At 42.3% G+C, this 14226-nt stretch overlaps 1 long non-coding RNA gene across 1 annotated transcript in view; it reads right to left on the reverse strand.

Moving 5' to 3' along the window:
- LOC125883889 (uncharacterized) overlaps window positions 1-13650 on the reverse strand; it is a 74049-nt gene extending 60399 nt beyond the window's left edge. The window contains exon 1 of the long non-coding RNA XR_007448609.1: window positions 13385-13650. This is a non-coding gene — a long non-coding RNA (uncharacterized LOC125883889). The remainder of the gene's footprint in view (window positions 1-13384) is intronic.
- Window positions 13651-14226: the final 576 nt, after the last annotated feature.

A 14226-nucleotide genomic window follows, 5' to 3' on the forward strand; every position in this document is an offset into this window, starting at 1 on the left:
ATTTCTTAATTAATAGGAAGATTATTTTTGCAAATAACCAATCAATATTTTATTCAAGTAGAGACCACCTTGTGATGGGATCACACCAGCCGTGACACTGATCCGCTACTTAAAACTAACATGGGTCAGGGGCATAAAGTGTGTGTGGGGGGGCTACCCCCCTATTTTGGCAATGTTGCTCAGACCACACCCCTCACACCCTCTTTGAACTCAGTCATCATTTGATCTCAACTACACACCTGTAAAGTTTTGTGACCGCATTCTGCATGGTTGTTACGCTATTGCTAAGACAAAATCCACATCTGTGCTCAGACAGACAGGCAGACATAAACATCTGGCAAGGTACTCAGAACCACTTCTGTGGTACTTCCCACTACAAAACGTGCCTCCAGGACCACAATTTGCCATTATGGCACACACACATACACACACAGACCCAGAAGGTGTAAACAGTTATAATAAAATGTGAAAAATACTCATCACAAATTCCAAGAGGCCAGTGTGATGTCTTCAAACTGCATATTTTGTTTTGCCCCCAATACATTTTCTGTTGATCGACTGATCTTTTATCATTGTTTCAGCACTAGTAATGTGTCACACAGTCTTCTGTTGATGTAGTATAGTATTTCATTCACTGGTATGGGAGTATATTAACACAATATTGCAACAGTTTCTTATTCCAGATATCTTATTCTCTTCATTTTCTTCAAAATTACCAGTTGAACTCCTCCACTGGGCTCTCTTGAAATTAACATAAAAGATATTCCTCCAAGGTTGTATTGGGAAATGATATATCATGAGTCAGGTGTCACTTTTTCAGACTTACAAGCCCAACACCGCTCCCTGCTATCCCCTTTAAAAAGGCAAAAATGTCCAACTCTTTCATTCTGAATAAGGAGACTCCAACAGGTTTCTGTCACTGGGATGAAAAACCAAAGCCCAGACACTCACTGCTCTCAAATAGAGAGCCTTTTAAATCCTCTGACAATGAGCGAGACAGATAAGGAGAGAGAGAGGGGAGCGAGAGAAAGGGAGACACACACAAACAGAGGGAGAGAGAGATAGAAAGGTGTAAAATGGAGAGGATAACGAATGAGTGCGCCGCTGAGAGGGAGCCTTAATGATGTCAATGTGATAAGTCTAAAACGAGGTGAAAATTGAAATGAGTGCTGCCACGGCGGTGGTCGGCAGGGAGAGTGAATAGTGCCGCCGCCGCTGCATTCATTCGCTTAGATTAGCTGGGGGAGAAAATAGAGAAGAGGTGAGAAAGAAGTGAGGAGAAAGGAGGAGGAGAGATCTGTGAACCTGGAAACGGTAAACGCAAAATGAAAGAGCAGGTTACGAGGAGGGGACAAAGGAAAACCAGCTAGAGAGGGACGGGGGGTAAAATATTGAAAACCAACTGAAGAAAGAAAGAAAAAGAAAGGAAAAAAAGAGAGAAAGAATGAACACAGGGGAGACAAAGGGAGACTGGGAGCTAAGTTCAAGCCAAAGTCAATTGAACAACTAATGTGAATCGATTTGTTGCCTCTGCTTTTGCTCTTTGGGGACAGAGTGACATTTTAAAGGCATATTTTATTATTGGGAGGAGGCGGGGCTGTTTGCCTGGCAACTGAACACACTGACAGCCTGCTGACAGCTGGACGGAATACACTGAATAGAAGAAATACTGCAAATGGCCTGTGTGTGCTCAGGGATCCATTGTGTGTCTGGTGAAGTGTGTGCATGTGTGTGTGTAATGTGTCAGATAACACAGAGAACATTGGAAGTGTGTGGGAGTGCACACTTGCTTCTCTAAGTAGGTTTGTGTACATTCTTGCATAAGTACTGTGTCTCTGTGTTTACCTACATGATTAATACTTAAAATGGCCTGCGATCTACTGGATACATTGAATCACAGTAACATGTTGTGTGTGCATGTACGACGGTCATATTTTATTAGGTAGGTGAGCATGCTTGCCTCCATATGTCCACTGTGGGCTTCATGCTTCCTCCATGTGTGCGCTCCCGTATGTGTGTGTTTGTGTACAGGCATGTCTTTGTGTGTATGTGAGTGTGAGCATGTTCTGTGAGAATAATTCATGGCAGTGAGTGCGTGAAATGTGGTGGCCGTCCACGGGCAGCCTGGAGTTCTGCCAGTATGGAGGGCCAGCATTAAAAATTAAAAACACTTTTACAGGAAGGATCTCTGCAGCGTCTGCTGTCGGCTGCTCTCTGCAAGGGCACATTCAGGACAATCGCACTGAAGAAAAGTTTAGAAATATTGCACACGAAAAAAAGACAGCACTTTTTTATACAGAGGTGGGCTAGGCATGGCTGCAAAACATCCACATAAAACTATTTTTAGTGTCTTTTTCCGCCACAGCTCCGACTTCCTGGATCATTCAGCTTCTTTCTTGTGTCTCTGTAATTGATTCAAGGTGTTTTGTCTGTTCTTTTCCACCAAGCATGTGATCATTTTCAGTTCAGGACAATGAAAAGTCATAGAGGCGTCTCAGGAATTCATTCAGTCGCAAAGACCTACATCCAAAAGCAGCGCGCCAAAATAAATAATTGAATCGCAGTAGTCTTAGCAGACCTCAGCAGGCTTCATCTCTCAGCAGTCTTTGGGCGGAATCCAGTTAGTGTAGTGAACTACTTTTCATAGTATATGTAATCCTGGGAAAAGTCTTCCAAACAGCATGCTGTGCTGAGGAGTGGATCAAAACAAACAGACCGACATAGCTGTTCACCAGCGTGGCCACGTTCCAACCCAAAGGAGTCATCCTTAAGCCCAAACGGCTGGCCAAGTATCTGCGCTGGGCCAATCCACACTTTATTGGAAACGCTAATGACTAGCGAGGGAAATCAGCTTTTGCACATTACAAATTCAGAATCACAAACATTATTGCACGTTGCGGACACTTGCACATTATTTCGTGACATGCAGCTAATCAAATGTCTTGCTGCTGTAATCCAATGTACTTCCATCTGAAACGAGATGCTGGGGTAAGACATAATGTGGAGGTTGGCTCCAAAATGTGGCTATATTAAAACTGACTCAGGCCTTTGCACATTATCTATCCTCAGCCTATGTAAGATGATTTAATCAATCAGGTCAATGTTAAACACAAATGTCAGACATTTTTTATCCTAGAGAGCCCTCCAAGCCGTATTAACCTTGTGCAACCACTCTCAAGCTCACTGAGGTCTAGAGAAATGACAAGACGGAAGATACAGCCACTTCCATGATGAAAATGGATAGAACTAGGGATATAATGTCATGCTTACCAAATATTAACTACAGTTAAAGTTCAGCTCATCAGATTTTAATGATGTAACATTTTAGAAGAAACAGAAAAGCTTTTAGTTTTAACAATCTATAAATGCCAAGGGGGATTCTAGCTTATGAATAGTTTTCTGTAGTTAGACTTCTTTGCATACTAATTAGACGAGCTGTCAAAAGTGGAGCTTTTAGCTTCAGACGGGAACATGAGGGCATTAGCGCTACTGATAGGAGTTTATCATTGGCTGATACAGGTGATCATGGGAGATCATCAGAGAAATTCTGCTGAGCATCAGCTTATTTTTTTGATCAGGACCTATGTACCTACAGTACACACACATCTCCAAAACAAAGTGCTATATTTAACACATCATTCTCTCGATTTGATACTGCCGGCGGTGTGTGCTATTGCTGCTGCTAACTGCTTTTACTCTCCTGCGGCTGCTACTGCGTTAAACCCGTCAGAAGCCACTGCTGCACTGACAGCTGATTCACCTGACTTTATTTCACCATATCCCTATGATATTCAAGACATATTTCAGCAACTAGCATGCTGTCAAAAATAACTGGGAACAACAACTTAATTTCAGCAGTGCCTTTTACCCCTGGGGGTTTGTGTTATTGCACTGCCCAGAAAAGTATTGTTTTCTGATTTGACAGTAAAACTGCATTGAATAGAACAATTGCACCAAGGTGAACTGTATGTGCAATAATGATTTCTGGACTTAAGTAACACCTTCCCATGTTTCTCTGTGTTGTCATAACAACATAAGGGTGGGCAATGTATTAGTGCTGAAATATAAATCACTTTTCTTTCTTTTTTTTTTTTTTTGGTCATCGCGAATTTAACACGCGTGATCAACACATTGCAAAAGACTGCCAGAAACGCAATGAATGGGAAAAACAATTTCATTTACACACACTTATCAGCCATGCCCACTTGCTTCATGTCAGTCAGTGTCCTGAGTTGGTGTCAATTCAAAATGGAGGAAGATCCCAGAGTGGGTCCATCATCTGGAGATGGATCAGTTTCAGGAGAGCAGATCTGGAACAGACGAGCCCCCAAGAAGGGCACTGGGTTTTGAGGCCAATTTTACATAAGGGCCACACCGTGGAATTACAACCTCTGGGACTGTCACATTATGACATTGGGCCCAAAAAGATTCTTTTTCCATTAGGGGTGGGCAATATGTCGCTAAAATAACATCACGGGTATTTTTGTGAAATCAATATTCTTGATGATACGACAAATTAGTAATTTTTTTTTACTATAAGAAAATAGAATTGCAACACAATAAGTGATATAGTTTTAAATGTCATCCAGTCTGTTTTAGCGGGGCTGTTTAGTAAGGCTGTACATAAAACATGCTGGATGCCCAGGCCTAACGACACCACAGTTTATTCCACACTACTGACGCTACTCATCTTTTTGGAACCACCATGGAGTCTGTAACAATTTCACTTTGCAGCAATGCTTGTTGTTGCCGTGGGTAGCAGTGTGATGTCAATGTGTCAACAAGTTGAAATATCACAAGTATCACGATATAACTTTTTCATATATTCAAAAATATACCGGTATTATAATGAACGAGATGATATGGCACATCTCTATTTCCCATAGACTTGCATTTTGAAAGAGACGTGTGTAAATCAGTGGACTAACTTTTTTGACACACAACCCCCCGTGAAATAACTTGTTTCACTATCAAGATTTGATTCCTTCGGGCTGATAGCATTATGAAAATATAAAAGAGTCACACAATTAAATAATTAAATAATTAGTTAGTGCTCAGCTGACGAAGGTAGGAAGTGTGCTTGCTCCATGGGCCCAAAGATGCAGAAGATCAGATAAATTTTACACACAGCATCTGAACGTTTTTGGCTTCTTTCACAGGAATGAATGGGGCCCGCCTCCAACACTGTGTCCAGTTCTCCTTATACATACATGGTGTATACTAGACATTACAGTAAGAGCATGTTAGAACTGATTTCAAAGTAAAAGTGACCTTCTGGTGAACGTGATTTCACATTCATTCAATAATAAATAAAGTACATTAATATGTAGAACAAAAATATATAGAGATTGAATGAAAGAAAAAAATGATTTTTTTTAATGATATAAAAACTGTATCAGGGAAAAATTTTATTTAAATTATTTGAGTAATTAGTCAAATTTGAGGAAAATTAATACATTTCCAAAGACCAACTTCGTTTTAAATGACAGTACGCCACCTCAGAGTGTCACTCAGACAATATCAGGACATTCTGGAGTGGACTAAAAAAAAAAATCCTTCTAGAATAAAATATACAAGCTACGTTCCCTCTAAATTCGTATTAGTTTGCTAGAATGGTCACACTAGTATGATCATACACAGCGAAGGCTTAAATCATACAGTTGTGTTTTTAGAGAAACTATCGGGATATATAGTGTATATTACAACACAGCCTAAAAATATCATTATTATAATTTATAGGCCATATAGCTATAAGACATTAGACAGGTGAACAACATGCTCCGCCTTTCATCTCCACCCCTCTAAAAACAAACAGTTCTGCTTGACATTCTCCTAATATCTGTAAGGTTGAGACTAAGGAGGTATCTAAGTACTGTTACTGAAAGATCAGTAAACTGAGTTAAAACTGTACCAGTGCCTTGGTACATCATGGCTCCTCATAATAAAAAAAGAAACCAACTCTGTCAGGCCTCTTAGTTGTGTGTGCGTTCAGTAATAGGCACAGATGTTTGTCGAATGTGGATCTCGGGAAAAGAAAAAAAAAAACCATGCCAACATGTCAGTGCTCAGAGGGGTGTGATAGAAAGGCTGAAAATGAATCCCTTTTGCACGGAAACAGACGTGCGCGCAAACACACATACACTCGCATCCATTACCCACCACCCGAGCCTCCCTCCCCCCATTCTCGTGGGTGTCGGAGTGAGAAATTAAATTTTTCTGATGAGAAAGTTTTTCCTGCCCCCATTCCTCTCCTCCCTCTCTCTCCTCCCATCCATTCTTTAATTTATTCGCTTATTTATGAACTATTAATTTATGCACTGAGAGAGAAATTAACAGTTGTGCAGTCAAGTGTTCGGGCTGCTGCCACGCTCACAATAGATGATCATCACCCAAGGACTGGCATGAGTCACACACACACACTGCCACGTACAGAAACACACATGACACTGTACACTCGCTCAAAGGGAAAGCAAGACAGGTGCTGCATATCAATTGGCACTAAAATAACTGTCCATCCGTTCTGCGTAGGAAACAACAAACTTCCATTTGGTTTTAATTGTTACAGCTAAGCCTGAGCACTCCCAACCATTATTCTGACAGTGTGAGAACAGGAGGTGTGTAACATGTTTAATGAGAGAAAATTTTATTGAATAAACTGTTTCTTTTGCACAGATCTATTACATTCTGCTGACAATGTGTTCACTATCACACTTTAAGCAGAGTGCAAAAAAAATGCTCTGCCAACACTTCCTAGGTGAACACAGCTTCAGGTCTTATAACGTCTATTAAAGAAATGTGCTAAATCCTCTTTATTGCCATAAAAACTGAATATTTTTTTATTTTTTTTATTTTTTGAAGCTATGAAAAATACTTTTTAAATTGAGCAGAATTAATTTTAGAAATGGTCTAATGAGTCGGATCATTCACGACTATTTATTCCTACAGTGAAACTGTACCCTACAGTGATGTCGAGGAATCATTTAAGGAAGATTGAAAAATACCACAAGGACTGCAGTTGGTATGTAGGGAGCAAAAAACACTACTTAGCAATACTTACAACATGCTATGAGTCCATATAGGGATATTAAAAGAGTATTTATGTAAGTCTTTGCTCTGGCCAAGTCCCTTACAGCTACAGCATCCGCTATCCACCCCTTCACGCTCCAGTCTACACCCACATGCTTCGCTTCAAGTTCCCACGCCCACACTATCCCAGTATGCTACGTGTTTATCCAGTCAGTCATCCAGACGGTCAGTCAGTAATTCAGTCAGTCAATTAGGCGAGGCAGTCCATCAGGCAGTCAGCGTGGGCGGGAATAAAACTGACGTGCAGACAGGTCGGTCAGCCCCATGGGGGCAGCGGAACACGACATGGCCCATGCCGCCTCATTAGTAGGTTAACTGGCACGTGTGGGCGGCCGATGACTGTGTTTATGTGTGTACGCGTGTGAGAGTGTGGGAAGGCAGGCAGGCGGGCGGAGTCAGAAGTGAGTGACAGCGGCGTGGGCGTTGAGCCGTGTTTCGGTGGCCGGAGAGCACCCCAGGGAAGGTGACAGCGTGTGTTTAAGTGTGTGCGTATGGTGAAATTGAGTGAGAAGCACTGCGGTCAGCTGCGGTGGCGTCTACAGGGTTTTCAGTAAAAGACGCCCGTGGGTGGACAGGCTGTTTGTCGAACACAAATGTTTCCATTTAGCTTGGACAAGTGGATTACAAGGGGCATCAAAGTGACCACTAGGACTGAGTGCTGACCCCGCTGTGGCATGCCTGACTGAGGGTGGCTTCAGTTGGGATGAATTTGCACCTTTTGGCTGATTTTTTACCCTTAGGTTCTAATGTGGGATCTCTTACGCAAGACTGAACTTCTTAACCTCTAGGCCAACAGTGTTCAAATATGAGACCTTAGAGGGGTAGGCAATGAGAAATATTTGCTAAATTGAGACATATTTTTTGGCCTGCTAGACACTATACTGCATATCTAAATAAGCACCACTTTTACAATAACACCGACACTTCTTGTCAGAAAACAGGATTGATCAGCCAAAACTTTAAAACCACTGGCAGATTATGTGAATATTGAATAATATTAATAATCTTGTTACAATGCAATGCTAAGCACGGAAACCTTGGGTCCTGGCATTCATGTGGATGCCACCTGACACTCTACCCAGCCAAACATTGTTGCAGACCAAGTACCCCCCTCCCCCATGGTAATGTGGTAATGGTACTCCCCTGATGGCAGTGCCTCCCCCAGCAGGACAATACACCATGCCATGGCCTGAGGAATGTGATAAAGAGCTCAAGACCTCAACCTGGCCTCAAAAAGCCTCAGATACCAATCCGCTCAAGCATCTGTGGGACGTGCTGGTGCCCCACCTCACAACCCAGAAGACTCAAAAGATCTGAATGCCAACAACCTGGTGCCAGACATCAGAGGACCCCCCTGGAGATCCTGTATCCATGCCCCAACAGGTCAGAGTCAAGTCCGATCCAAGGAGGCCCCACCGTGGATTGAGGGGTACCTCTTGGGTACCGCCACGTGCCACAAATCCTCAATCAGATTGGGAAAGTCAGAGGCCAGGTCCATGCCTTGAGCTCTTTGTCACGTTCTTTGGGCCTTTCTTGAGCGATTTTTGCGGTGTGGCATGGTGCATTGAGCACATCAAGTGACATACAGATGAATGCTAGGACCCAAAGTTTCCCAGCAGAACATTGCACTGAAACAAGATGCTCAATGTTATTCACTTCACCTGTCTGTAGTTTTAATGTTTTGGCTGATCAGTGGATATACTATATACATTGAACTGCCTCAGTGTTGTTATACCATGAGTTTGTTTTGAAGAGCAAAAAGGGGGAGAAAAGGCAATAACAGCCCTGCAGCCTTTGACAGTAAATATACATCCTGATAAGTTAAGAGGATTCGAAGAGAGAACAGTGGAAGCAGAAGTTTTATATCACTTAAAATTATGGCACAAGAGTTTATTTATGCCTTTAAGCAGCTTGCCAATTTGCAAAAACAACCCGTCTCAATGATTTATTGATGTTAATACATTCTACTTTGTACTTTCAAACTGCCTCGAAAGTGGACATATCACTTTTAGCTCAATTAAACAGAAGCCTTTGTTGTGTTTATTTAAGTATTCAACATGTACAAAGATGCTGTTTTCATTATTTAATGTCTTTTATCCACTTTATAAAGCTGCAGGTGGTCGCCTAATGGTTCTTTTGTTCAAACCGTTCCAATTACTGGGCCACATGGGAAAATTTGGATGATAAAATGCTCTAACCTCCCTCCACAATTAATGTCAAAGTGCCCTTGAGCACAGCAGTTAACCTAATATTCAGTGGTGGGGGATTGTGGTCATACTGGGTGGTGACATCTTCCAGCCTGTGTGTGTATATGTGTGTACACCGTTTTCCCAGTGGCCGACCTACGAGTCAAATCAGTATGTTTCTTAAGTTATCACACCTGGTTAAATGAGGATTAAAGGGAAAAAAAATCTGTCTGACTTCAGGATTATTGACATGGACCCACCTGCTCATATCGGCGTGCCATTATTGGCGTGGATAACAAGGAACACGAACTAATTGGTACCCACACATACACATATGCACAAGACAGATGGACCAAGCAGACATAATATCTCATCCGCATAAACACACACACATGAACATAAGCCCCCTCCAGCGTCCTAGATATGCTGGGCCAGAGTGGACCTGTCCACACTTTGATGATTGACGGCTTGGCCTAAATGAACTGCTGCAGTGCTCTGTGCATGTGCATGTGTTTGACTCAGTGTGTGTGTGCAAAGCTGCAGGGGCCAACCCAAGTCAGTTATTGATCCACAGGGCCCCTTCAGGCCTCTAATCAAATGAGGCGGACGCTGAGGGGACACAACAGGCACTTGAAAGTTTCTCAAGTTTCTTGGACTTGTACACCACCCACACATGCACGCACACACACACACACACACACACACACACACACACACACACACACACACACAGGCAGTCTGTCAATCTGTTGTTCAGTTTGCTTCCGTGTGTGTGTGTGTGTGTGTGTGTGTGTGTGTGTGTGTGTGTGTGTCTACATGCACCCCAACAACCTCCCTGTCTGTCTGGGCTATCCATCAGCGCTAGTGACTGATGGGTTAACTCCAGCAGGTCCGGCTCCACAGATGGACTTTTCCCTGCCGCTGAAACCCACGGGGAGAGGCCTTTACTGGGGCAGGCCTCTCAGTGAGGCTGGGTGTCTGAAAAGAAGCCCTGGAGCTTTGGGGAGTGATCAATGGTAGACTTTAAGGATCTCAGGCCTAATAGAATAGATGCGATGTGTGTGTGGGGGGGGGGGTTTGTGTGTACATGGGGGATGGTTGATGATGGATGGGAATAGGCATGGATGGAAGGCTGGGATGGATAGATAGATAACTATAATGTTGACAGCAAATCTATGAGACAAGACGAAGATGATTGCTCCTTTAAAAATAGCAATACTTGATTGTGGTGACGAAGAATAACGTACAATACCAGTTAACAGAAAACCGCAATACATCACCAGATAAAAATTCACATGACTCAGTTCCGCTCATTTCACTTTCTCCAACCTCTTGGCCGCAGAATAAAGGAGAAAAGTTTTACAATAATCTTCAGACAGAATAGCAAATTGCAGGCATTTGTAAAAGACTACCCAGTGTGTTGCAATATGCCGCAGTGCAGACCAACAATACAGCACAATCACTGTTCCCACATCTGTTGCTGGGGTTAATCAATGACTATACAGTAACAGCGAATAGACTGCTGATTCCATATGCCCGGCAAAGAATAGACAATCATTGACTAATCAGAACTTGATAGAGGCCACATAGGGTGGAGAACAGCTGCTGTGCCCAGTGAGCCCAACTGTAATCACATTATATATCATTGATCCACTAAACTGAGGATTATGGGTTCTGATATTTCTACTGGGAGTGAGAACAGTCACAGTTTTCAAGGTCACAGTCGAAGTGTTGGGACTGAAACAGCAACCTTTGGGATTACTATCAATCCATATTTAGATCGGGATATAGAATATCAAAACATCATGAAGGAGGCCAAATCTAATAACTTCATAACTTTGCTCTCACAGAACATATTCAAGTACCCTTTGCAACAAACACGCACACAAACACAGACGCTCCGCCATTTCGATATTAGAGGTAGTGCTTCAGGCATTAGAAGTGTAGCTGCAAACTGTCCACACTGCACTGCAGAGATATTGATGTCTTAATACAATAAAAAGCAAAATAAACATTATTATCCTGATCGTTATAATTATCTTCAGCCCAGAGGCTCAAACTGAATTATTCATAGAGTGCTTAATTAAATGGGTAGACTAGGCTGTGAGTGTGCGAATTTGTGTATATGTGGGTCTCTGTTGCCCAATGACTTCTGGACAGTAACATTAAATGAGAGTAAATATTCAATCATTCTGAAGGGACTTAGAAAGAAAAAGATGATGCTGTGACAGAGACAGAGGGGAGGAGAGAGAGAGAGAGAGAGCGGAATGGATTACACACGCATCCTCATACGCCCTTCACTGTGGTCCCTGTCGAGGAAAAGGAACACAGACAGCCGTTTAACGTTTCAGAGCAACAGGGCCTTTTTTTTTTTTTTTTTACACTTTTTATATTCATCTGCTGGCACAATGAGCAACCAGTCACTGCACTCCACAGCGCCCCTCACAAGGCCGTAACACACACACACACACACAAGCACACACAAGTGTGTAACGCAGCTGAATGCGACGCCTCTAATGCAGTCAATAGTGAAGTCAAGGCCACAGTAGTTAAATAGCGGCATAGTAGACAGTTATTACTTCTCCCTCACTGTGATTACTGTATCAACCACTGAATGAAAGCACTTCCTTTGGCCCTGCCACTGATATTACTCTTGGAAAATGTAGATGGAGTCGCAGAGCCAATACACAGACACACACACGTGCTGTGTGCACACACACACATACATACATCCAAAAATACAGTATCTCCACGTAAACATTGGCCTGTATGCAAAAGCATACAGGCCAATGTTTACACTGAACACACACACACACACACACACACACACACACAATTACACACATATGAGATCTAACACAATTCAAACGTCCTACTCATTCTTTCCTTTCTCACTCCCTCACACACTCACGTTGGCGTTCTGTCAGCGCTAACTCTGTTTCCGTCATCTTTTCCTCAGATATTTGATGTATGGTTGCTACACACATACGCACACACACATACTATGAAGTGCTGATGTGCCAACAGGCGTAGTCTGGACTCTGCGGTAATGTAGCAGCCCATTCACTTTATTACGCATTAGTAACAGGGCTGCTTTTTCATTACACCCTAATGACATTTGGTAGGGTACACTAATCAGCCTCGTGGGACCCCTGCTGACTCCCCAAACCTAATGCACACCAGCGCACACACACACGCATATACATATATACACACACACACTGTATATTAATGCATACATATATATTTCTGCACACATAAATCTTCTACTTAAGCTGCCTACAAGTTTCCTACAATTGCAAGAGTTTCCTTTAATGTATACCAGGACATACATGCACACACAAAGACAGAGGATGGATGCATCAGTGGTGTATACGCATTGTAAGACACACATCTATTTCATACAGAGAGCCATCTTGGTCTGTCCTCCCAATGCTTAAGTGCACATACTGTATACAATGAACAGACTCACACTGGGTAGTGGGTGAGGGGGACTTGAGATGGCTGGGGGCCCCAGGCTTGAGTCATTATCCAGGCCCTACCTACACCATGAAATGATACATTACAACTCCTCCATAAGAGAAATGCCATGCCAACAGGATCACAGAAAAGCAGTATGTTCCAGATTCTGAGAAGGTTATACTTGAACAGTCATACCGCCATTCAGAAACAGCAGGTAGACAGTGAGAGGAGGAAATGTCAGACATTATGGACAGACACATAAAGGATCTGCGATGGACTCAATCCAAGGTTCAATTTAAACTTATCAGGCCTCACGGCACAAATCAACAGTGGTCATGATTAAATAATCCCTCAGCAAAGAAGCTACAATATGTAAAATCTTAGAAACACTACACTGTATGCTACGCTAATGCTCCAAACTAAGAGTATGGGAGAGAACACCTGCATGCTAAAGAACGCGTGCGGGCCCATGCGCACAGGACAGTGATGGGACATTGAACGCAACAGGGATACGACTGCTGACAAACACCAACCACACCGTGCAACACACTTACAGCCTAAGGTAGCGCACAGTTTCATTACAGAAGTCAGTAATATGACACAGAAATACAGCAGATCCCCATGTAATAACCGTAACAAAGCTTACTCACCTTTTAGATGTGGCGTTTTCATTAGGCCTTTCCTTAGCAGCAAAGCTAAAATTCACTTTGCTAAGCTAACGTTAGCCAGTCGCGACGTGGGTAAGTTATTCAGCCTTATCTTCTTCCGGTGTGACACACAGTAAAGACAGTTTTGGTTTTGGTCAGTTTTGATATTCTTTGCGCGTAAGTATTATAGCTTTTATGGTTTCTTCATTTCGCTCCACTATAACTTAATAATTTCTGTTATCCGCCATGATGACAGGAGCCGGCTTCCCACCATGACCATGACCCACCTGACATTTACCCTCTGATTGGCAAACCAGCCAATCAACAAAGAGGAATTATGATGCGTTCATGAAGAACAAAAATACCAGTTTTAATGTGAATAATTGGAAAAACTAACACAGAAATGGACCAAAAATAAAAAAAAATCAAACTTATAGTATTTTTTGTTAAATATCATATATGAACATAGAGTAAAATTATAATTAATTTATTTTTAATTAATAATCAAATTGTCTATTTTTATATCACTGGTATTTTCAGTTTTCTTTCGTACATAATTCAAAAAGGGGCCGTGGCTCCAAATTCTGGCTCCCATGCATAAGCGGTTTCTGTGGGGTCTTGATCCATGTCTCTCTCACACACCTTTTAAAATAAAAAAAGAGAGGAAAAAAAAGTCACTTTCTTTTCCTTTCTTCTTTCCTTTTTTTGTCTGATTTCGCTTTCTTGAGGAAAGACATGACAGTGTACGTTGGTGCTCCAGCAGCATAAGCAGTCAGTCACTCGGCTCAAGCTGCATTTAGAGATGAGACCACTATTTTTTTTATACAAAGTTCAGTCTTTCACCT

The sequence above is a fragment of the Epinephelus fuscoguttatus genome, linkage group LG23 (assembly GCF_011397635.1).
Source record: "Epinephelus fuscoguttatus linkage group LG23, E.fuscoguttatus.final_Chr_v1".
NCBI classification, from domain to species: Eukaryota; Metazoa; Chordata; class Actinopteri; order Perciformes; family Serranidae; genus Epinephelus; species Epinephelus fuscoguttatus.